At 38.6% G+C, this 22,627-nt stretch overlaps 2 long non-coding RNA genes across 2 annotated transcripts in view; one reads left to right on the plus strand and one right to left on the minus strand.

Moving 5' to 3' along the window:
* Window positions 1–1,082: 1,082 nt before the first annotated feature.
* The window catches only part of LOC144456903 (uncharacterized), a 152,770-nt gene continuing 131,225 nt past the window's right edge, over window positions 1,083–22,627 (plus strand). The window contains exon 1 of the long non-coding RNA XR_013486120.1: window positions 1,083–1,224. This is a non-coding gene — a long non-coding RNA (uncharacterized LOC144456903). The remainder of the gene's footprint in view (window positions 1,225–22,627) is intronic.
* LOC144456902 (uncharacterized) lies at window positions 18,558–21,202 on the minus strand. Its single transcript, XR_013486119.1, has 2 exons — window positions 20,630–21,202; window positions 18,558–18,854 (listed from the first exon to the last, which is right to left on the minus strand). It is a non-coding gene; the product is annotated as an uncharacterized LOC144456902 (long non-coding RNA).

The following is a 22,627-nucleotide window of genomic DNA, read 5'->3' on the forward strand; positions in this document are numbered from 1 at the left end:
TCTGGAGAGGAAACTCCCTTTAACAATGCAGATGGTCACCTACTTTGCAGCTCATAGTCTTTAAAAATTTCCCAGGTCTTTGAGAGGTTTAGTGATTTGTCACAGCCAGTTTATGTCAGATGTGGGATTTGAACTTAGGTTTTCCTGACTCCAAGGTCAGCTCTTCATCCACCTCTCCATACTGTCTTTCTAAATCACATCATGCTTATTTGAATGTAAACAGTATGGGACACTAATACAGTGCCCAGCACATAGTAGGGGGTTAATAAATGCTGATTGACTTGACTATTGGCTTCCTTAACAGCAAATCCAGTTAGGGCATTTTCAAATCATCCTCTTGGCATGGTTTCTAGGACATACATCTGAAACTGAAACAAGTTATCCATCACCTTGCCTTCTTGATAATGTTCGAGATGAAATATACTTATGTACATAGTACACTCCCAGAATATCTTTCTATTTTCTGATTTTACTCTAACCTTCCCTTGCCTTTCCAAACAAGCAGAAAGGTTAAAATATTTATTATTTATGGATTCTACAAAGAAGAGTAACCTGAATGGCAGGCAATCTAGAAACAAACCTAAAGTGTTTACCCCCAAAGAAATTAACCTGGAGTAAAACATTTGAATGAAGTGATAAGAGTGGAAAGAGAATCTTGAAAGGAGAGAGAAGGGGAGAAGCTATTTTTTTTAAGAAGAAGAAATTTAATTCAAGGAAGAGAAGACATTTGGCAGATGAGCAGCATAAGACTTTGCCAGGTTATAAAATATTTTGTTTGGGGTTAGATTTCATTTGCTAGAAATGCTTCCTGAGTTTACATAGCAACTTTTTTCCAGTGCAATCTGGCTCAGAAGCAATGCATGCCATCAATAATGACGTGGTAACAAGGTACACTTAACGACAAAGTTTGTCAAATGTGAACATGTGTTGTCTGAAACAAGTAATAAATACTCTAGCTCTTATGAAGTTCGTCGTTTTCTAAATCACCAGAACAAAAAGGGGAAAATCCCTTTTATGGCATCTCTGAGTCTGATCATGTGTAGATTAGAGCCTGGGTGGGGTATTTAAAGATGGAAGAATTTTGTTGTGGTGGCTTTCACTCAGTTCACTGAGCTCTAAAGACCTGAAGAGATTTTGGAATGAGAGTAAGTTAGGATTTCCATTTACAGATGAGGACGTGAATGCTGAGAAAAGTAACATGAATTGCCCTGGATCTCACAGATAGTAAGTATCTGAGGCACAATTCAACCTTAACTCTTTTTGACCCTAAATCTAACACTCGGTCCATTATCCACCCAGGTGCTAAAGAGAACTCAGTGTGGACAACAGGAGTCTAGTGATGTTCTGGATGAGGAACAATAAGAAGAAAGAGATAGTAGAAGTAGAATGAAAAATGAAAAAAAAATCGACTGACTACGATGAATGAATGGGTAGAAGAAGTAAGGGAGGAAGATAGAATTGAGAAAACCACTAGGATGTTTTGAGAAGGAAGCTGATGTGGCCACAGCAGCAGTTAAGAATGAGTGATATTTCCTACCGGCAGAAGAAGAAAGACCACTAAAGAGATGTAGTGGGAGGTCACCTACATGCTGTGGTGGGAGTTGAGAGGGGGCTAGACAGGGTCCCTTCCCCTCCAAACAGGAACCCTACCACATTTCAATCTAACATTATGATTTTATTTACTTAGACTTCTTTTGGTCATATGTTAAAATTTATTAATTCACAACTTTCCTGAGAGCAAGTTTTATAGATACAGAGTAGAGAGAATACAGGGACACTAAGGCATTGGGGAGTAAGGTGGAAGTGACGAGATGGGAGAGAGATCCACTAAATTTATGATACGTATATAGGATACACCTGTGCACCCTCTACGGGCTCAGGAAAATGAATGTTTTATATCTCATTTAAAAAATATACATTTTTTAAGAAAACATTTAATTGCTAATTAAAATAAGTTTAGTTGAATTTTAGTTTCTTTAGATTGATGAGTAAAAATTATGCCTTTTATGACTGAACAGTCAAAAATGTTCACCTTAAAAAAAAAGAAATTCTCTAAGTGAACATGCCAAAGAAATATATGGCATAGGAATATGAATGGAGATAACAATACTTGCAGGGCCTTTCTCACAGTGCTCTGGTGAAGCTCAAATAAAATAATGTACTTAAAAGCACGTTGTAATATAGAAAGCCCGCTATGAACCCAAAGTATTGTTATTATTACTAACAGGAAAGACAAAAGTGGATGACAAAGACAAATTTCATCTACTTTACAACTTTGTGCAGACCTGGCAAGACAGAAGAAGCTAGTTAGCAGGTTATGTTTAAGGCTGGCATTAGATGTAGGCAGGATAGACAGTAGTGTATGTAATTTGACTTGAGGGATATAATAGGAAAGACTCACTTCACCAAATTCTCTTTATTTCTACGCCTGCATTTTATGGATTGTTCATTTTTTAAGGTTTATGTTGTCTAATACAGAGGGTTGCTTTAAGGATAGCAGTTTTGCAAACTAGGCATTATTTTATAAGCATGAATTATTATTATGTTAAGATGTTACCTGGGCAGACGTGTTACATGGTACACCATTATCAACCATTAATATCTTAAGTTATCTTAATGAGTTTATCAGATTGTCTAGCAAGTTACTTGTGAAAGAATGGAACACTGGATGGGTAAGTTTTGATATAGAGAGAAATGAGGGAAGGTTTGAAGAATGGGACTGTCCTGGCAGGATTCCTTGGTTCCTGAGGAAGTCAGAAGCAGCGTGGAGGCAGGGCATCCATTAGATTGTAAGTTTCTTGAGTGCAGGGACTATCTTTCGCCTTTTATTATTATTATTTTTTAATCCCTAGCTGTTAGCACAGTGCCTGGCACATGGTAGATGCTTAATAAGTGCTTATTGACTGACTGACACATTACTGGTGGGTGTAAGGGTAGGGCAATTGGAAAGGGGGTGATGGTGCAGAAGGGGAAGCCCTGATACAAACATGAGACTTAACCATCGTCTTTGGAACTGGCATTGTTTGTAGTACTTAGGGTCAGAATTTGTTTTTTGGAATGTCAAAGATATGGCAAGACTTTAGAGATATATTGTGAAGCAGGATCTTCAGTCATTCATTTGTAGACTTGCAATACTAATTTCCTCCAACCTGCCCCCAACCTCTAGATTTGTCTTATGAATTTGGCAGTAATTCAGGTGATAGTGACACAAAATGAATCTTCCAATTTAGAGGGAAGTTATGTATCCTGCCTCTCCAATTACAATACTTAGAAAAGTTTCAAGTATGTTAAACAGTCAGCCCAGTTCTATACTTGTCTGACCTTAATAGGAGCCCGAGGCAAGTGCAGAATGCAGAGTTAGGTCCCAGTTATATCCCTACTAAGCCACAGGGATTAATTGTCAAATACGATGCATGTATTTCATCTTCCATTTGGGGAGTGTCCACACCCACACCACACCCACACATTTCCACAAAGATTAAATAGTAGCTATTTTTAAAAAGTGTTGCCAGGTAGGTCATTTTCTAGTTTGAACTTTGAGGAGTTAGCAGATTGGGTTAATACTTGAAGAACTGAACATTATTTCTGGAATAGAGCAACCTGGAATAAAGAATTCAGGGAACAAAACCCAGAATATTCAGATGAAAAAATTATAACTTTTATTACCCAACTGTTCTGTGGGGAAAATTGTGGGATGTTTAGGGCTATTTCACGTTTTACTGCTGAATTATTGGGACAATTATTTTCCAGTGCCCTTTGTATAGATGTAGTCTTAGAGAAAGTAATGAAAAAAATGTGCAGCTATGCTTTTCTTGGAAATCTCTTTTGTTGGTCCTTCAATTCAGACCCATCATTTTGCCCTTCATCTTCCTTGTACTTCTTTTGCTCTGATGTCTAGAAATGAGTACAGCATTTGCTCTTTGTCAAAGTTTTATTTTGTTTCTCATTGCCATAGGTCAGTTTTTCTCTATCTGTTGACTACTTTGTGTACTGAGATCCAGATCTATCAGCATATTCATTACCCTTTTTTTCTCCTCTATTTAAATCAGAAATTATATTCAGCCTTTTGCTCTAAACCTAAGCAGCCCTAATTTCCCAATCTTGAATCCTAAGCAACTGATAAGGTATTGCTCTTTTTCTCCACTCAAAGACTTAATATAACTCAAATCTCCTGTCAGTACTTAACAAAACCATGTAGCATCAAGATGGAACAAAAAGAAAATGTCCCTTGACAATTGACAGTCATTTTGGGTTATTTTCTATAATTCTTTGTCAAAAGCAGCTTGTGTTAATAGCCTTAAAGATCCTGTGGGAAAGCAGACACGGTATTAAGAATAAACATTCAATAAATGTGTAATTATTAACAATAAATAATATTTCCTAGCCCATTTTGTCATTCCTTTAGTTAAAAAAAACCAGCATGATATTTCTTATGTTTTCCTGATAGTAATCAGTGTGAGAAATTTGATGCTAATTTAACCACTGAAAAAAGCATTTAATACACATTTTTTAAATAAAAAAAGTGCTATAAAAATCAAACTCAGACAAGATACTGCAACTGTAGTAACATGTCTTGGCAGAGGATGTGGTTAAAAACTGAAAAAAAAATATACCAACTTAAACGGGCACTGTCAATAATCATGTCCCTAAATACTTCATTCAAAGTAGCATGATTCTGGGGCCTGCGATGAGAATGCTTACTTTCAGAAAAGTCCGGTAAAACACAGGAACACTCATAGAAAAATTTCACAATGATGTTTTGTGATCACTACTTTTCTGAAAACTTAATTGATTTGGCTGAGCTGTTAAAGAAATTTCACATTGTACCCCAACTAAGCTATTTCTTGCTCTCTAGATGTTTTTTTGAGGATGAATTAATATTAAAGTCATCTCATTTTATAGATGGACAAATAAAAATGAATAATATTTTAAATATGAAAGAATAATTACAGATTATTTGCTTAATATGCTATAGCACTGTGTGCACCAAATCATTGGGCTCTTAACAAATTCATTCTTTTATTATTGTGTGTTCTTTTGTGTGTTTATCTTGTCTTTCCATCTAGATTGTAAGTCCCCGGAGATCAATGCCTAGTATGGTAACTTGTATAAATAAGCATAATAATGAAAACAATAGCCTGAAATTCTATAGCATTTTAACACGAGTCTTGTGGGCTCAAATCCACTTTCTTTGGCACTCAGAAAATGTTTGATAATAATTATAGTGAAAATTAATAAGGTATTTCATTAAAATAGTTCAATATGCTATTTAACTCATTTTAAAGTCCCACTTTGATGGATACATCAATCAACTAGTCAACATTTATTAAGAAACCCATGACCTCCTAAGGTACCTCAGCCCAGAATGGCCCAAAATAGGCTCTTGTCTGTTACAGGAGAAAAACAACTCTCATTTCAAGTGTGGTACAGTGGCTTCAAATCCTGGCTCTGCCACTTAATATATGTGTTGCCTTGGGTCTCAGTGTCCTCATCTGTAAAAATGAGGGAATGATCTGGACCATGAATGTACCAAAGTGAAACAATCCCAGCCTTCAGCGAGTTTACTTTTTGTGGGGTTGGGAGTAGTGGCTTGGGCTAGGTCACAGTGTGGGGGAGTGCACACACATAGAGACACACACAGACACACAGACACAGACACAGACACACACACACACACACACACACACACACACACACACACACACACACACACGGTCAGGGATTGAGCCCATTGGAATTAGGAACTCCCATGCAAGGAAACTCTCTCTACCAATGCAGATCCAATAACTTGTAATCTTAGAGAGCTGTTGAGAGCAATGAGAAGTTGTAACTTGCCATATGTATATTCGAGTATAATACAAGGTAATGTTTTTTGGCGAGGGGAGAGAGCACTTTAACACATTACTTTAATGACACATTCATAGCTTTTATTTGTATTTTTGTTTCTGTATTTCTGAAATAATTCCAGAAGGGCTATTTCCCATTCTTTATAATCTGCTTTGTCCTTTTCCTATTATTGTTTCTCATGTACCCCTCATCTTTGCAACTTCTTCTTTGAATAACAATTTTTGCCTCCCTCTTTCTTATCTCCCTGGACCTACCTCTAAATTCCCACAGTTTCCTTTTTTTTTTTTATTCTTGGGCCTGTCTTTTTTCTTGTCCTCTTCATATTTTGTCATCAGCTTTAGCTTCCCGCACTAAACTATAACCAAAGTCCATTGTCAGAACAATGCTGTTATTGAAGTACAGATGGATAGACATATGTGTGCACGAATAGGACAAAGCAAATGGTTGCTAGCACATTGTTGCAAAACAAGCCTGAAAACCTGAGTGTTGCATACAGTTTTATTTGCATGAGCAAATGTCTCCCAAGGTCCTCCATCAAACACAACAGCTACACTGTCTGTGACAAGAGAAATCATATAGAAATGACATGCAGACATAGTCTGTAACTTTCTCTTTGAAACTCCCACATCCTGGAAGTCTAAGTGACCACCCTCACAATGCTCAGTAAGGTCAGCTTTCTCATGAGGACTGAGTTGGTAAACATTAGTTCTTATTTAGAAGCACCAGTAGGCCTATTTGCCAATGCAAAAAAAAAAATTTTCATCAGGACTTGAAACTCAATAGTTTTACATTTAGGAAACTATTGATGTAATTAGAAATGGGGGTTTAGAATGGCAGCAGGAGAATGTGGTTAAGAGAATCACTTAAGCTAAGTGACTGTGCCGGATGTGGGTAATAGCTGTAGCGATTTATGAATGCTACAAATGTAGAAGAGAAGGAACTTAGTTTTGATGTGGCCATGCTTGGATTGGTGCTATGACTCTGGCAGTTTAGAAATGCCACCTTTATATAGGGGTCTATTCGACTGTAAAAATGATATCTTTATCGTGACTTGATTTTGATGACAGTTTTTAACACTGTTCTCAGAATTCCCGTCATAGGACTCATTAAAGCTCAGCCCAGAAAATAGCAGTCAACAGAATTATTTTGAGAATTATGTCTGATCAGACATTAGGAACATTTTTTTGGGTCAGCTTCATCTTCCTGTTCATGCACTTTCTTGAAAGGAAGAGGGAACACTGAGGCAAACTCCTGGTAGAAGTAGAGGAGCTCAGGTCATTGGATCCTGAGGATGCAGATTTAAAGCCAGAACAAACCTCAAAAGTCATCTAGTCCCACGGACTTCTCTATTTTTACAGATAAAGACACTGAGGCTCAGGGACACATAGATGTTAAGTGGCAGATCTGGCATTTGAAGATACTGTATCACACTTGAAATGAGGCTTGTTTTTCTCCTGTAACAGACAAGGGCCTGTTTTGAGCCACTCTGGGCTGACATACCTTTGAGAGTCATGGGTTTATTCTCTGCAATTCTTTTTTGGCTAGGCAATGGGGTTAAGTGACTTGCCCAGGGTCACACAGCTAGTAAGTGTTATGTGTCTAAGGCTGGATTTGAACTCAGGTCCTCCTGAATCCAGGGCCAGTGCTCTATCCACTGCATCACCTACCTGCCCCTCTTCTCTCCAATTCCAAGTGATATACTCTTGCATGCTTCATAAAGTTAGCTTTTTAGTGAAGACAAAGCCATCAACTTGTCCCTGATAATGGAATTACAGCAGCCACGTTAATAAAGAGTGGATCTTTCCACCATCTTTTGCAGCTGCAGAGCCTGGCAGTAAACAGGTGAGGACTGTTGCCAAGTCCTGCTGTTGGGACTGAGTGTGATTGAGACTCCTTTGTACTAAGGGTGCTGGAGGAGGCTCTATGTGCTTTTGGGAATCAAAGGAGGATGGGACAGATTATTTGAAAATTATGTTTTGTTTTTTCTTCACCAAATTCTTCACCAAAACTGAGTTTTGAATTTTCTTCTCAAGAATTAAAAAATATACCTCAGATGAAGCCTGATTCAACAGCTCGAAATGGTTTCATGAATGTGGAAGACAGTAGGGGACCTGCTTCTAGGCTTGGTTGTGGCAAATTTCCCCCACATTCAATAGAAACATTCAATAGTATAGTAGCATGCAGAAAAAAAAATATGAAAAATGTTCAGAAGTAGAAGCAATGGATAATGGTGGAAATTTGATTAGGATACCCCCTTATCAGTTGATTTTCCCTAGCCAAACTCAGGAATTAAAGATTGTAAGGGGCAGCTAACAGAGATAATCAGGGGATAAGGTCTTTTTTTTTCCAATTTTTTTTCCCAATTACATGATGCTGAGTGTATTTGTAGAAGAATCCCTCTTCCCCTTCCCCCAAAGGGAATTTTTTTTTGTAGCTCCTGGCTTATGATGCTGTCTCAGTAAATCCTTTTGCTTTGAGTTAATTGTATACTTTGACCACTATAAAGTAAATATACTTCTTGGGGCTTGTGAGCTGAAGTTCTGAGCATGTGAATCTAGAAGTTACTTTCAACCTGAGGTTTCCCCTCGATCAAACCTGTGAATGTGAATTGTAGGTAAAAAGCTTGGAGGAAGAGGCATTGAAGCTGCAAAATCTTAGCCTGAATGTAAAATTTAGGGTCATAAATTTGGAGATGGAAGGGCCTTCAGATTCATTAAGTCCAACTCTCTTGTTTTGCATTTGAGCAAACTGAGACCATGAGAGGTTAAGTAATTTGCCCAAGTCCACAGTGATAGCAAGTGACAAGAGATAACAGCTGAACTCACATTTAGTGCTCTTACCACACTTTCCACTAGGCATCTTGCTGCTTCCTACAGCCAAGTTAAGCAGCAACTGCTAAGTGAACCCTATTGTTTCTTAAAATTCCCAGAGTTCACTTATGCTACCACTTTACCCCATCACCACTTAAATTATAGGGAAGCAAAATAAAAATGAGTACTTTCATATTTGTGGTAATGATGAATAAAAGTACTGATATGGTGATATAATTTGAGGAATTCAGGTTCTCTATGGAATAACCAAAATTTTTATACCTAATTAGGTACAGCAGCCTGCTTAAAATTTGCAGAGGTAGATTGAGGATTTTGGATCTGAGAAATGACCTGGTACTTCCCAATAATATTATGATAGTTTTTGACAGTTGCTTCATGGGGAAAAAATTTTAGTATTCCTGTTCCTGCAAAACTCTAAACCCAAGTCTTCATTTCTCAAAGAGAAAAATAGAAATACACATGATGATCTTTAAACTGTGTTTAGAACTAATCCTGGCTTTATCAAGATTTAAGTTGCAGGCAAACCATATCTGTGAACATGAAATATAGTTGGCAGATTAGCCCAGTTTGTTTTAACATTTGGAGAGAGGGAAGACTGCTGTTTCAGTTACCTTACAATTGATATATCATGTAGGCGAATGGTGCTGGGCTGAGAAAGCTATCGTTTATGGTCCAAGTAATACTTTGCTCCGATAAAAACAAATGATAAAGAAATGGTTGGTTTTTGGTTTACTTTGAGTGAACTGTGCAGTTTGTTGAATTACTCTGATTTTGGAATTGACAGAGACAGTCACTATGTGAAGGTAGGTGTTTAATGGATGGAATGCTGGGCCTGGTGTCACTTGGATTCAGGTGAGGGAACAAGTCAATAGAAGTTAGGTGATTTACCCAAAGTCACACAGCTAGCGTCTGAGGTCAAATTTGAATTCTGGTCTTCCTGATTCTAGGGCCAGTGTTCTATTTACTGCTGTATTGTTGTCCCTAGACTAGTGGGGTTCAGAGATTGTTGAAGTTTAGAAATTAGTAAAGGCAAAAGCCTTAGAATTAAATGCAAGGCCTCTCTTCTCTCTCCCCAAGGTCTATGTGACTCCCATCTTGCTCACGGGGGGCTACAACACTTCTTTTCTTTGGAGGTGCTAACTCCTATTCCTCTCTCTCCTGAGTTCTTTTATCCCCAAAGCCTTGACCTCTTCCTAAAGAGTAGTATCACCTCCCTGCAGGACTCATGATGAACCCTAAGAGCCACTCTTCATAATTCCTAACCACTTTCCTAAGACTCCCATCTCCTACAAGTCAAAATACTCTCCGAAGAAGTACTACTCTTGTAGATTCAGACATGGTAAAGGCTGTCTTCCTAAGGAAAGCTGCTTAAAGGTAAAATGAGCCAACTCAGGAGGTTTGAATTCTCTAACACTGGAGGATTCCAAGTGAAGACTGAAGGACTGTTTAATGGGGATGTTGAAGCAGGGATTCCTGTTCTGGTCCAGGTGGGACCCAGCATCCCCTGGAATGTGGAGATTCTTAGGGAGGATCCCAAAACCCTGAGAAGTAGATAGTTTGGTAAATTGTATGAGGCCAGATATATTACACAGGAATATGAAAAAGCCTGAATAGAAAAAGCTCTGTTTTGTTTAATTGTTTTAAAAAGTGCATGACATGTTTATATGTTCCAAAATAGGCTATTTAAAAGAAGTGGATAGGAAACAGTTGCTGTCAGCAGCCACCAGTTTGACGGACAATTAAGGTTTCCTAACAGATGAAGGAGTTGGCTAATAGTTTCCATTGTTAAAGGATTGTTAAGGCAGCTCAGCTTCACAGATGGAAAGAGGGGGGAGTACTGACAGGAATAGAAACATAAGGAATATTACACATTAGCCTCATGCCAAGTTCTCTGATCAAAAGCAACTTCAGTTTCCATGGAGGATTTTACACCCCCTCCCCCATCCCTGCCCGAAATGAAGCACTATCCCCCATTAATAAGCGCAAACTAAGAGGGCCTCTGACTCCAGCAAGTGAGCGAGAGTATTTGCAAGCTTAGATTAAGTAATGTGTGATAATAATAACTATAAGTAATAGCTGATAATAACTACTAAAGAAAATATAAAGTCCTGGCCTAGATAGTGTAATCCTTTAAATTTCATTTCAAATGATATTTTCTCTTATACCTAATATATAAGTAGTAACATATTATCAATTAACCAGTATACAGTGAGGCACAAGAATACTAGATCTAATTGTGTTTATCGTTTTTTATTATAAATGTAATGGGGGTGATGTGCAATCCCAATGTGTGTGTATAAAGTGGCAGAGAGTCTGCTGCCCCTATCACTCTCATTGGTTCATTTCCCTCAACCCCACTGGAAAAATACCAATGTACTTTCAGATCCAGCCATGTTCTCAAATCACTTAGACTTCGTCAATGAACTAATTAACAACTGTCTACTAAATACCTACTATGTGCCAGGTACTGTGCTAGGTGGTGGGGATAGAAAGACACAAGTGAAACAGTTTCTGCCCTTAAGAAACTTCTGTTTTATAGAGGGAGATAATAGGTGCATACAATATATAGCTATGTAAAAGTAGGTACCAAGTGATTTGGTAGAGAGGGCTTAGGATCTGGAAATATCAGGACAGGCTTCATGTAGAAAGTGACATTTCAGTACAGACTCCAAGGAAGATCAGAATTTTGAATAGGTGAGGAAGCGGTACATTACAGATATTGGGAACGATGAGTGCCGAGGTATACCAGGCAGGCAATGGAGTGCCACGAATGCAAAACAGTACCAGGGCCACTTTGACCTGGAGCCAGAAGGGAAATAATGTGTGATAAGTCTAGAAAGATAAGTTGAGGCTAGGCCGTACAGAGCTTTAAATGGTAAACAGAAATGACGGGGGGGTGGTGCTAAAGCCAGTTCCTCCTGGCTTGAGGGAGCTGCTTGTTAAATTTTTAGTGTGAACATGTACACCTTGGAAATCAACAAACCCTAAAAATGAGGATTTGATTTATTGTTTTGTTGATTGTATAGAGTTTAGAAAGAAATAATTATAATGTTGATTAAATTTAAAAGTATGTCACATGGTGCTTGGAGATAGTTGTTACACATTTACCAGCACACGATTTGATCCTAGAGTCCATAGGGAGTCACTAGAGCTTGCTGAGTCAGGGAATGACATATCCAAACCTGAATTTTAAGAAAATCATTCTGGCAAATCTATATTGGAATGAGGATTGTAGTGAGGAGAGACTTGAGGTAAGGAGGCCAATGAGGAGGTTATTGCAATACCCTGGGTAAGAGGCAATGATGGCCTATACTAGTGTGGTAGCTATTTGGATAGAGAGAAGGGAGAGATGTGGAGGCAGAAGCAATAAACTTTGATAACTGATTCCATATGTGGAGTGAAAGAGAGTGAGGATTCTAGGATAACACCAAGGTGCTAGCCTGAGTGACTGGAAGGATAGTAGTGTCCCCTACAGAAAAAGGGAAGTTTGGAAGGAAGTGGGGTTTTGGGAAAAAGATGATGATTATTGTTTTGGATATTTTCAGTTTAAGGTGTACTTCACAGTATCCAGTATGAAATGAATAATTGGAGATTCCCATTGAACTGGAGCTCAGCAGAGAAAATAAGGCTGGATTTATAGATATGGGAGTCATCTGCATAGAGAAGATAAATAATAATAATAATAATAACTAACATTTATGTAGCACTTATGTGCCAGGTGCTGTGCTAAGTGCTTCATAATTATTATTTCGTTTGATCCTTCAGCATATTGATGTCCATATCAGTAGTAAATAACATGAACATTTTACTTAAAATAGTAAGCACTGATAAAAATTGATATCGAAGGAATACATGGGTAGCAAGTACTTCCTACATGAATGACCTAAGCAAATCACCTTCCAGATCCCTAAGGAAGAGAGGTTGTGAATCCAATCTCTCCTCCTCCATTACCCTTCCCCATACCACACTCCTGTTGTTTTCTAGGTGAAATTGGAGAGGTGATGACTTCATAAAAATCTGACATCTCAACACAATGGGAAGAAGGAGATAACTCAGTTGATTATTATACTTTTCTTTTAAAATATATATTTTTATTTATTTTGTTAAATATTTCTAAATTACATTAAATATTTTTAACATTCATTTTTCAAAATTTTGAGTTCCAAATTCTCTTTCTCCTTCTTGTCCATCTCCCACACCTTGAGAACGTAAGCAATGATATCGATTATGCATGTGGAAGTCATGCAAAACATATTTCCATATTAGCTATGTTACAAAAGAAAACATATACACATATGCAAAGCAAGGGAAAAAAGTGAAAAACATTTACTATACATTCTAAGCAGGCTGGTGATTGATGCTCAGGGTATAATGTACATTATTTGGAACCTAGATGATCCCTGGAACTGACAGTTGAGTCATCATCAAATGAATATGAAGTAGATGCTCAGAACTTACCATATCCCTCCTCTTAGTCTCATGGTACTAGCATGTGCGCAGGAATGAAAGGAAAAGAGGGCCTTCAATATCCATAATGTGGGACTAGAAAAGACATGACCCTCAAAAACCTTCCTTATGGCCACTGGTTTCTTCACTTCAGCTCCTCTTTGAATGGTCTCCTTCCAACAAGTTTACCACCACAAACTCCAAAGTCCTGCATTATTGACCTCCTTTAAGTCAATTTGTAATCAGAATTCATATGGAGGCTATATAACAACCATCCGTACTCAGACAGAATGGTGGCAAATTTAAGCTAGGGAAATGCAGCTCAGAAACTTCAAGATTGCCCCAAACTGTGTATCAGGTTCTCCTTCAATGAGGTATCTTCCCAAAATTTGTAGCTGTATGGCTACAAATCATAACACCATGCTTACAGAAGAATCAAAATTTCAAGTGACCCAAAATAGGAAGATACATAGTAGATGTGAATAGGCTATTGTCTACAGTGACTTCCCTGTAAAAGTGGTATAAAATAAACCATGGACTTGTATGGCCACAAAGTAAGGTGGATAGTTATGTAGCACAAGTGAGGTATCATTAATGAACAGCTCCAATGGAGTGAGTACTGGTTTCTGGGAAATATTAAAATACCTAGCATTAGGTTCCTATCCTACTGTTGGGGCCTATGTGGAAGATTTGTGGGAAGCTTACGGACAAGAAACACATAGGATGAAAAAGGGTGGATGAATTGTGTTCTGCATACAGATGAGATCATAGAACTGGTAAAACATATAACTATTGGTATTTGTAGATTTAAATGAATTTAATCGAGTCATGTTTTTACAGAAAAATGCAGTTGGTTGGGCAGCATTCACTGCTCTCTTTCCTTTCTGTTAACATGGGGACAGTGTGGCTTGTGAGTTTGTGGGCTTATGCAGCGGCACAAGTTGTTCAGACTGTAGGCATAGTGCCTGGGAGCAACCGATCAGCCTCTTAGAGTGGGAAGATTTTCAAATTCAAACTTTTTAAGGTACAGCAAATATCACTGAGACTTTTTCAGGCTCTCTCAAATCACACTTCTAGGAAACTGTCTAATGAATCTTTGGGATGACTAGGTGCGTAGGATCATAGAACTTTGAGGATCCAGTTTCTCCCTTTTCTTTTCAAGATGAGGAAACTGAGGGCCAGAAAGTTTAATTGATTTGCCCATAGTCACACAAGTAGTAAGTTGCCCAGGAAGAATTAGAAATCAGTTCATGTGGTTTCAAACAGGACCTTATTCCAACGCACCTCCTAAACTAGAACTGCTTCTGTCCTGTTGTTTTCCCTTTCTAATTGCTATTGTCTGTTCTATTTTCTTTTTCTTTTCACTAATCCAGGCTCAGGTACTTCCTAGCTGTGTGACCTTGGGCAAGTCACTCAACCTCTGTCTGCCTCAGTTTCCTCAACTACAAAATAGGGATCGTAACTACAGTTGTTGTGAGGATCAAATGAGATCATATTTGTAAAGCATTCAGCACAGCACCTGGCACATAGTAAGGGCTTAATGAATACTTTTGCCCTTCCTTTCCCCTTCCTTTGTCCTCCTTTCTGAATTAAATCCATAGCTTATGTGCATGCTGTATTCATGGCATCTCTCCTGCCCTCCAGGGGGACTTAATTATTTCAGTTTTTGAACTCCCACCCTTGGGCCTGCCGTGTCTTAATTGGTAAGTGCATGACATGAGCTATATCTAGTCTACCCCAGCCATGTTTCACATTCTTCATAAGTCATTTCCTTGTCAATCACTTGGGTTTGGCATGGACCCTTTTCTGAGAGACTGGAATCCAATGTACATTAAGGATAGATAGTCCCATGTGTGAAAGTAATGAAAATAACAGCAAGATATTTTTGTACATTTTATGTAACCTAAGCAATGTCATCAAATAGAACTGATTCATTCACGAGAGAGGTCAATTTGAGTGATACATAATTCTCTGTCATGAATCAGACTAGGAAGGAGCCATTACATATCTTGTTTGCAAGGAGGAGATAAAACCTATAACCACACTTCCACCTTTAGGATGTTTATTAAGAACAGAGAATTAAAACGCTAAGATGTTGGCTAAGACTTAACCTGGCAGAGTAGAGAAGTACACAGCCCTATCTATGCTAGATTGTCCCTCCTTGCAGAGAAGAAATTCTATCTGGCAGTTGAGCTGTGGTCTTTTGGTGGAAAAAATAATTAAACAGCTCTGTAAAACCTCCCTGTGTTTTTTCAAGCTTGGAATTAGTAATAGGTCTCTGTGCCTATGGCTAATGAGAATGTATGATGTGGCAGAAGTGGAGAACTTATTTTTCTATGTATGTAAAGATCAGGATAAAGGGAAGATCCGAGCACATGAAAGTTGTCTGGATTAATATATACATATTTTTTACTTTTTAGAAAATCATATTTTGCTACATTTGCAGCATTTCCTTAAATGAATTTCCCTACTTCCTCTTTATTGTTTTTTTTTTTAAATTGGATATTTTCACTGTTCTAAATGGTTAGGTCTGTTGCCAACCTTGGAAAATATTAACTCCTGACACTATCTTGTTTACTTGCTAAAGGACAGTGACTTATCTCAAGTTCCATAGCAATCAATGGGAAAGTTAATTGGAATCTAGCTCTAACATCTCTCACTTTCTTCAGCAATTCCTTACTCTTTACAGCCTCAAATTGCTTTAAATGAAGTTGTTTATTTTATAGAAAGAAAGAAGGGGTGACAAAGGATGTTTGTCTGAGGGCAGGGATGTAGTGCCGAAGGAGTAGAGCCTAGAAGGCAATATTGATCAATAGTAAGAGGGTTTGATTATTATGGAGGCAGGGCATTTCAAAGAGGGGTACCCATAATATTTCTTCTTTCATTCTTTCTTTCTTCCTTTGTTTTTTTATTCTCTTTTTATTTCTCTTTTTTTCTCTATCTTTCCTTCTCTTTACTGACTATAATGTGCTAGTGAAAAATATTTGTGTAATTAATATTATTTTAAAGACAAGATCTTATGGTCTCTCTTCTTGATTCGAAAAGTGGGTACCCCAGCTAACTGTAACCCTTGGTTATAATCACTGTCTATTTCCTCTGCCTAAGATGTGGCTTTTCTCCTTGCCAAAGTCAACACCTTTGTTGGTACCCATGATCCCGTATCCTCTCATACCTGGCAGATTACTCCCATATTATATCCCAATCATCTTCTTTCTCTTCCTTAACCTCAATCTCTCCTTATCCACTGTCTTGCCTCCTCTAGCCTACAAATATGTCCGTGTCTCTCCCATCCCTAAAAAGCTTTCACTGAATCCTACCACCCTCTCAATATTATCTTATATTTTTCCTCCCTTTTCTAAACCGAATGCCTATAAAACAAAAGCAAAAATAAAAACTGTCTCCATTTGTTGCCTCCATTTCCCCTCTTCTCTTTCTTTCACTTCTCACCCTTTTGCAATACAGCTTCATCACTTAACCTCTCCAAAGTTAACAGTGATCTTTCAATGTCCAAATACAATGTTCTTTTCTCAGTCTAAATCCTTCTTAACTTTTACGTAGCATTTGACACTGTAAAACACCTCTTGTTCTGGACATTCTATGTTGGGGTGGGGAACCTGCCTTCTTGCCACACGTGGCTTTTTAGGTCCTTGGGTGTGGCCTTTTGACTGAGTCCATGTTTTACAGAGCAAATCTTTTTATTTAGGGGATTTGTTCTGTGAAGTTTGGATTCAGTCAAAGGGCTGCACATGAAGACCTAGAGGGCCATATGTGGCTTTGAGGCCACAGGTTCCCCACCCCTGCGCTATGTCCTCTGGGTTTTTGTAACATTGCTTTCTCTTGATTCTCTTCTTATTTGTCTTACTACTCTTTCTCAGGCTCATCTGGTATATTATCATCCGTAGTTCACCCTCTAACTGTGGTGGAACAGAACCTAAGACTTAATCCTACATCCCCTTCTCTCTTGGTGACCTCATTAGCCTCCATGGGTTCAATCATCATCTCTATGCAAAAGACTCCCAGACCTATATATCCAACTCCTGGCTCCTGAACCCTAGTCTGGCATTATGAACTACCTGTTTTACATTTTGAAATAGATACCCCATAGGCATCTCAAACTCATCATTATCTTTCCCACCAAACCAGAACATTATCACCCTTCCAGTCATCCAGGTTTATAACCTCAATGTTATCCTTAACAGCTCACTTGACATCATCCCACATAGCCAATTGATTACTAAGTCTTATTGATTCTAACTCTATAGTACCTTTTCCAATAGTCCCTTCTTTCTACTCACATAGCCTCCACCCTAATTCAGACCCTTATCACTTCTCACCTAGATTATTGTAATAACCTCCCAATTGGTTTCTCTGTATCCAGTCTTTCCCCTCATCAATCTATCCTTCATAGAGCAAAATCATGTTGCTAAAGTGAATGCCTGACCATGTCACTTATTTAATATTTAATTTACATAATTAATTGAATTTGATATTGGGCAATAGCTCAATAAATTCTAGTGCCTGTTTATTACCTCTAGGATGAAGTAAAAACTCCTCTGGCATTTAAGTGTCCTCATTATCTGGCTCCAAACTACTTTCCAGGCCTTTAAATTATTTTTTCCAAATCACTTCCTTTCACATACTCCTTGGTTCATCCAAACTGGCTTTCTTACCTTTCCTCATGCATAATATTCCATATGCCACATATAGACCCTTGCATAAGCTTTCTGCCATGCTGACAATGCATTCCTTCCTCAGCCCCCTTTATAGAATTCTTAGCTTCTTTTGGAGCTTGGCTCAGATGTCACCTCCTGCATGAGGTCTTTCCTAGTTCTTCTTGCTGCTAGTCTCTCCACAAACTATCTTATTTTTGCGTATATTTCTATGTGTGCATCTTTCTCCCAATAGGAGGTAAGCCTCTTGAGAGCAGTCTCTTAATTTTTTGTTATATCACCACTACCTGGCAAATAACAGGCACTTTTTGATTTCCTGATTGAAACGCTCCCTATTCACCCCTCCCATTAAAATCTAAGTTCATTTTGAGTGAAGATTATTTTATTAATTGTACTTGTATCTCCATTGCCTAGCACAGTGACTGGCACATAGTAGGTGCTTTAGAAAATTATATAGCACTTTTAAGGTTTCAAAGAGCTTTATTATATATGTCAACTCATTTGCTCCTCGCAACATCTCTCTGAGGCAGGTGCTATTATTATCCCCATTTTACAGATAAGGAAACTGAAGACAGGAGAGGTTAAGCGGTTTGTCCTGGGTCACACAGCTAGAACAAATGTCTTAGAGTCGGGATGGCAACTCAGACCTGACTTGAAGTCCCTTACTCTGTCTTCTGAGCCTACCTGTAGAAAGCTGCCTAATAAATACTTGTGGATTAGTGGATCTCTAAAAAATCAAATAGTTAAAAAAACCAAAGCTAAATTTAGTTTACTTGTATGATCCTTAATTTTATTTTTTTGGTGGAGCATGGGGAGATAGCAGGTAGGTTTACAGCTCTGTATTGGAAAAACAGAACAAAACAAAAATGCGTCACTGACTAAACACTTTCTATTACCGGAGGTGGGGGCAGCCGGGTGGTTCAATGGATGGAGCACTCAGCCTGGAGTCAAGAAGACTCAGCTTCTTTAGCTCAAATCTGGTCTCAGATACTTGCTACCTCTGTGATCTTGGGCAAGTCACTTCACCCTGTTTGTCTCAGTTCCTCATCTGTAAAATGAGCTGGAGAAGGAAATGACAAATCACTTCAGTATCCTTGCCAAGAAAACCCCAAATGGGGTCACGAAGAGTCAGACACAACTGAACAACAAATACCCTGGGAAGAACAAAATGTTTAGATCAGAGAAGACTTTAGGAAGAGGCAGTTGCTGTTTCAAAGCATAATAATTAGGTGTTTCAAAGCATAATGATAAAGTAGTAGGAGGAATTTGTAAAATCTTATTCTCAAAATTTATTCTCAAAATATGGTTATTTGGGGGCAAAATACTCAATAAATATAATAATGCCGATGGGGGAAAATGCCAGAGAAAGAAAGATGATGTTGTATTTTCTCACTTGGAGATGCAATTACTCTGACCTGCCATGTGGCCTAACATACAAACAGAAGACATTTCTGGGGGGGTGGGCACAACTCCCCCACACTATTTAAATCTGCTGGTTTCATATTAACCTCTGCTTCTCATGCTGCAACAGCTGCATTCAGGAAACAGTTCTATGAGACATAAGAAGCTGTAGCCGGAAATCAAGAGAAATGGTCAGAAGTCCTAGAACAGGCCAGCTGGGGCCGGAAGAGAGCCTCTCAGACGTATGGAAAGTGAGCCTACCACAGAGAGTTAGAAGGGACCTTGGTAAGGGGAAATGCTCTCTCTACAGGCGGAGCTTCCTGGCACTCAGGTATATTCAGACCACATTCTGTAGTTTGTGCCTCCAGGCCAAATTGCACCTGTCTCTTGGTTTTGAGGGTTTGGTTTTGATATTTTGCTGGCTGAAGTTGCAGGGTGGTATCACCTAAGTCACAGAGCAGTTCAGATCCTACAACATTTCAATCACCACTTATTCATCATGAGAAAATTGCACTGAGTCAGTAACTTGAAGAGACTGATTTTATTCTCTATGTTCCTCTTGGAGGAAATGTGGGCTGGTAGTAAAAACCAAACATCCTATCAACTGCTTTAAAAAAAAGTTAGTGGTGGGTATTTATTTATAAGGCCTATTATAAGAGGCAGTGTGGTTTCATAAAAAGAATGTTAGACTTGGAGTCAGCTGAGATCAGAAGTTGAATGCTGCCTCTGAAGCTCATGAACTATGTGGCAATGGGCAAGTCACTTTACTTCCTGTAAGTTAGTTTCCTCCTCTAGAAAATGGGGCAATAAAATCTTCAGTATCTGCCTCAGAGGGTTATTGTGAGAATTAAATGAACCTCAAGTGGTATAGAAGTGTTAACTTCTTGTTATCTCTTTGACTCCACTATGGATTTATGAGATTTCCTGAACAAATGGATTTATTTCTTGGTGTACAACAGCAGCAGCAGCAGCAGCAACAACAATAACAACACAGAAAGCAAAATTAAAACAAACAAAAAAAATCAATCGCCCAAACAAACACATTCCTAGGAGAGTTGTCAGCCCATCGCTTTTGAGACAAGCACTGATGAGGCTGGATGTTGCTGCTGGACATCCGAACGCTTATTCCTCTTGTTACTTCCTCTCTCACAATGTAACCTCTTGCCCTTCTAACTCTCCCTCTGCCTTGCTCTGTCTAAACTTATTCTTTGCCACGTGGTGACATTCAATTTTCTTCCCTTCTTCCTGTTTTCCTAGGCCACCATGCTACTCTGCCCTCACTTTCCTCCCATTGCAATCTTAATCCTCTAGTTAAACTTTATCCTATTTTTTCCCCCTATAGTCCTTTTACCCCTTTGTCTTATTTCTGCTCATTTTTCTCCCAACCCCATCCCTGGGTTGCTCCCACCTTTCACCTTCTCTGCCCATACTTACATTTGGCATACTTAGTGCAGGAGGAAGTCACTCACCCGAGGTGACTGGGGGCTACCACAAATCTATGTCCTCGAATCTTGCCTGGGCTCTCACTGCTGTTCTTTTACTTTTCTCTGAATGACTCTTGATGCTCCTCCCCACAGCAGCTATTCCAAAGCTTCTTTTCTCTCAGAAGTCAGTGGACCATCCTTTCTTCCCTCTCTGCAGAGCACATCATCTTATGTTTTCCCAGGAAAATAGAAGATATCTCCCTCTTCTCCCCACTTCTATAGCAGGAATCCCTTGAGCACCATCCCTTGTCCTCTTCTTCTAGTCTCAGAGGAGGAAATGTCTCTTCTCCTTGTGAATGCTAGCCTCTCTTCTTGATCCCTTGGTCCCATCCCCTCTCATTTCTTCAGAAGCTCTTGCTTTTCATCATTCTCTCTCTCGTTAATTGCCAGTCTCTTTGAACATATTGGTTCCTTCTTTTCTGTCTACAAATATGCCCAGATCTCCTCTGTCCTTAAAAAAAGAAACAAAACCAAAATGAAACTATTCATTTCCTTTAACACCACCCCACAATATTATACTAAATCTCTCTTCACTTTCTCTCTTTCACTTAGCCAAACTTTAAGAAATAACAACCTGTACTTATTGACTCCACCTTCTCATCTTTCACTCATCATTTCAGTCCCTTGAAGTCTGTCTTCTGATCCCATCACTCAACTGAAACTGTTCCCTCCAAGGTTACCAGCAATTTCTTAATTGCTAAATCCAGTTGGCCTGTTCTCTGTCCTCATCTTCCTCTAACTCTCTGTAACATTTGAAACCCTTGCCTCCTGGCTACTCTCTGTATCTCTTCACTTTGGTTTTTTATCATGCCTTTCTCTTCTCCTGTATGACTTTTTCCTTTGTTGGAGACTGAATGTGCTATAAGGGTTTCAAAAATCAGTATCTTGTTCAAAATGGAAGTCATTATCAGTTTCCTTATTTTCCTAATTCTATTGAGGGTACTACTATTCTTTTTGTCTTTCAGGTTTTCAGCTTTAGAACTATTCTTGTCTCTTTAATATCCTTCATATTCCATATGCCATTCAGTTTCTAGTCAATAAATCAATAAGCATTTATTAAACATTTGTGTGTCAGCACTGTGCTGGCTGCTGGTGAGACAAGTAAAAAGAATGAAACACTCTCTACTTGTGATAAGCTTACATGATAATGGGGGTGAGTGGAAGGAGACAACAAATTTATATGAAGATACGTGCAGCATCAATATAAAGTGAATAAATAAAATATAATAAAAAGTAATTAAATACAAGGTAAGTTGAATGGGACATCACTAACATTTGGGGCATCAGGAAAGGCTTCATGCAGAAGAAGATGGTGCGTGAGAGGCTTCTTAAAGGAAGACAGGATTTCCATGGAGTGGAAGTGAGGAAGGAGTGCATTTCAGGCATTTGGGATGGCCATTGTGAAGGCAGAAAGGGGAGGTAAAAATCATGTATGATGAATAGATAGATGAGTTTGCCTAGATCACAGAATGCAAGATAGGAAGTATTGTCCAATGAGCTGGGATTATAGGTGTGGATCAGGTTATGTGGGACTTTAAAGGATAAACAGAGGAATTTGTATTTTATCCTAGAGGCAACAGGGAGTGCCTAGGGTTGATTGAATAGGGATATCACATGGTCAGATTTTACTTAAGGAAAATTATTTTGAGTGCAGTGTGTATGATGGACTTCAGTGGGGAAATACTTGAGGCAGGGAGACTAATTAGGAGATTGTTTCAAAAAATCTAGGTGAGAGGTGATAAGCACCTGAACTAAGGTTGTAGCTGTGTGAGTGAAGAGAGGCTTGGATGTGAGAGATATAGTGGAGGTTGAAAAGGAAAGATTTGGGAACTGATAATGTATATGGGAGAGGTTGAGGAGTGGAGGATAATGCTGAGGTTATTGACCTAGGAGACTGGAAGGATAGTGTTACCTTCAACAGAAATAGTGAAGTTCTGAAGAGGGAAGG

This window comes from Phascolarctos cinereus, unplaced genomic scaffold (genome assembly GCF_003287225.1).
Source record: "Phascolarctos cinereus isolate Bilbo 61053 unplaced genomic scaffold, phaCin_HiC Scaffold_4;HRSCAF=312, whole genome shotgun sequence".
Taxonomy (NCBI): Eukaryota; Metazoa; Chordata; class Mammalia; order Diprotodontia; family Phascolarctidae; genus Phascolarctos; species Phascolarctos cinereus.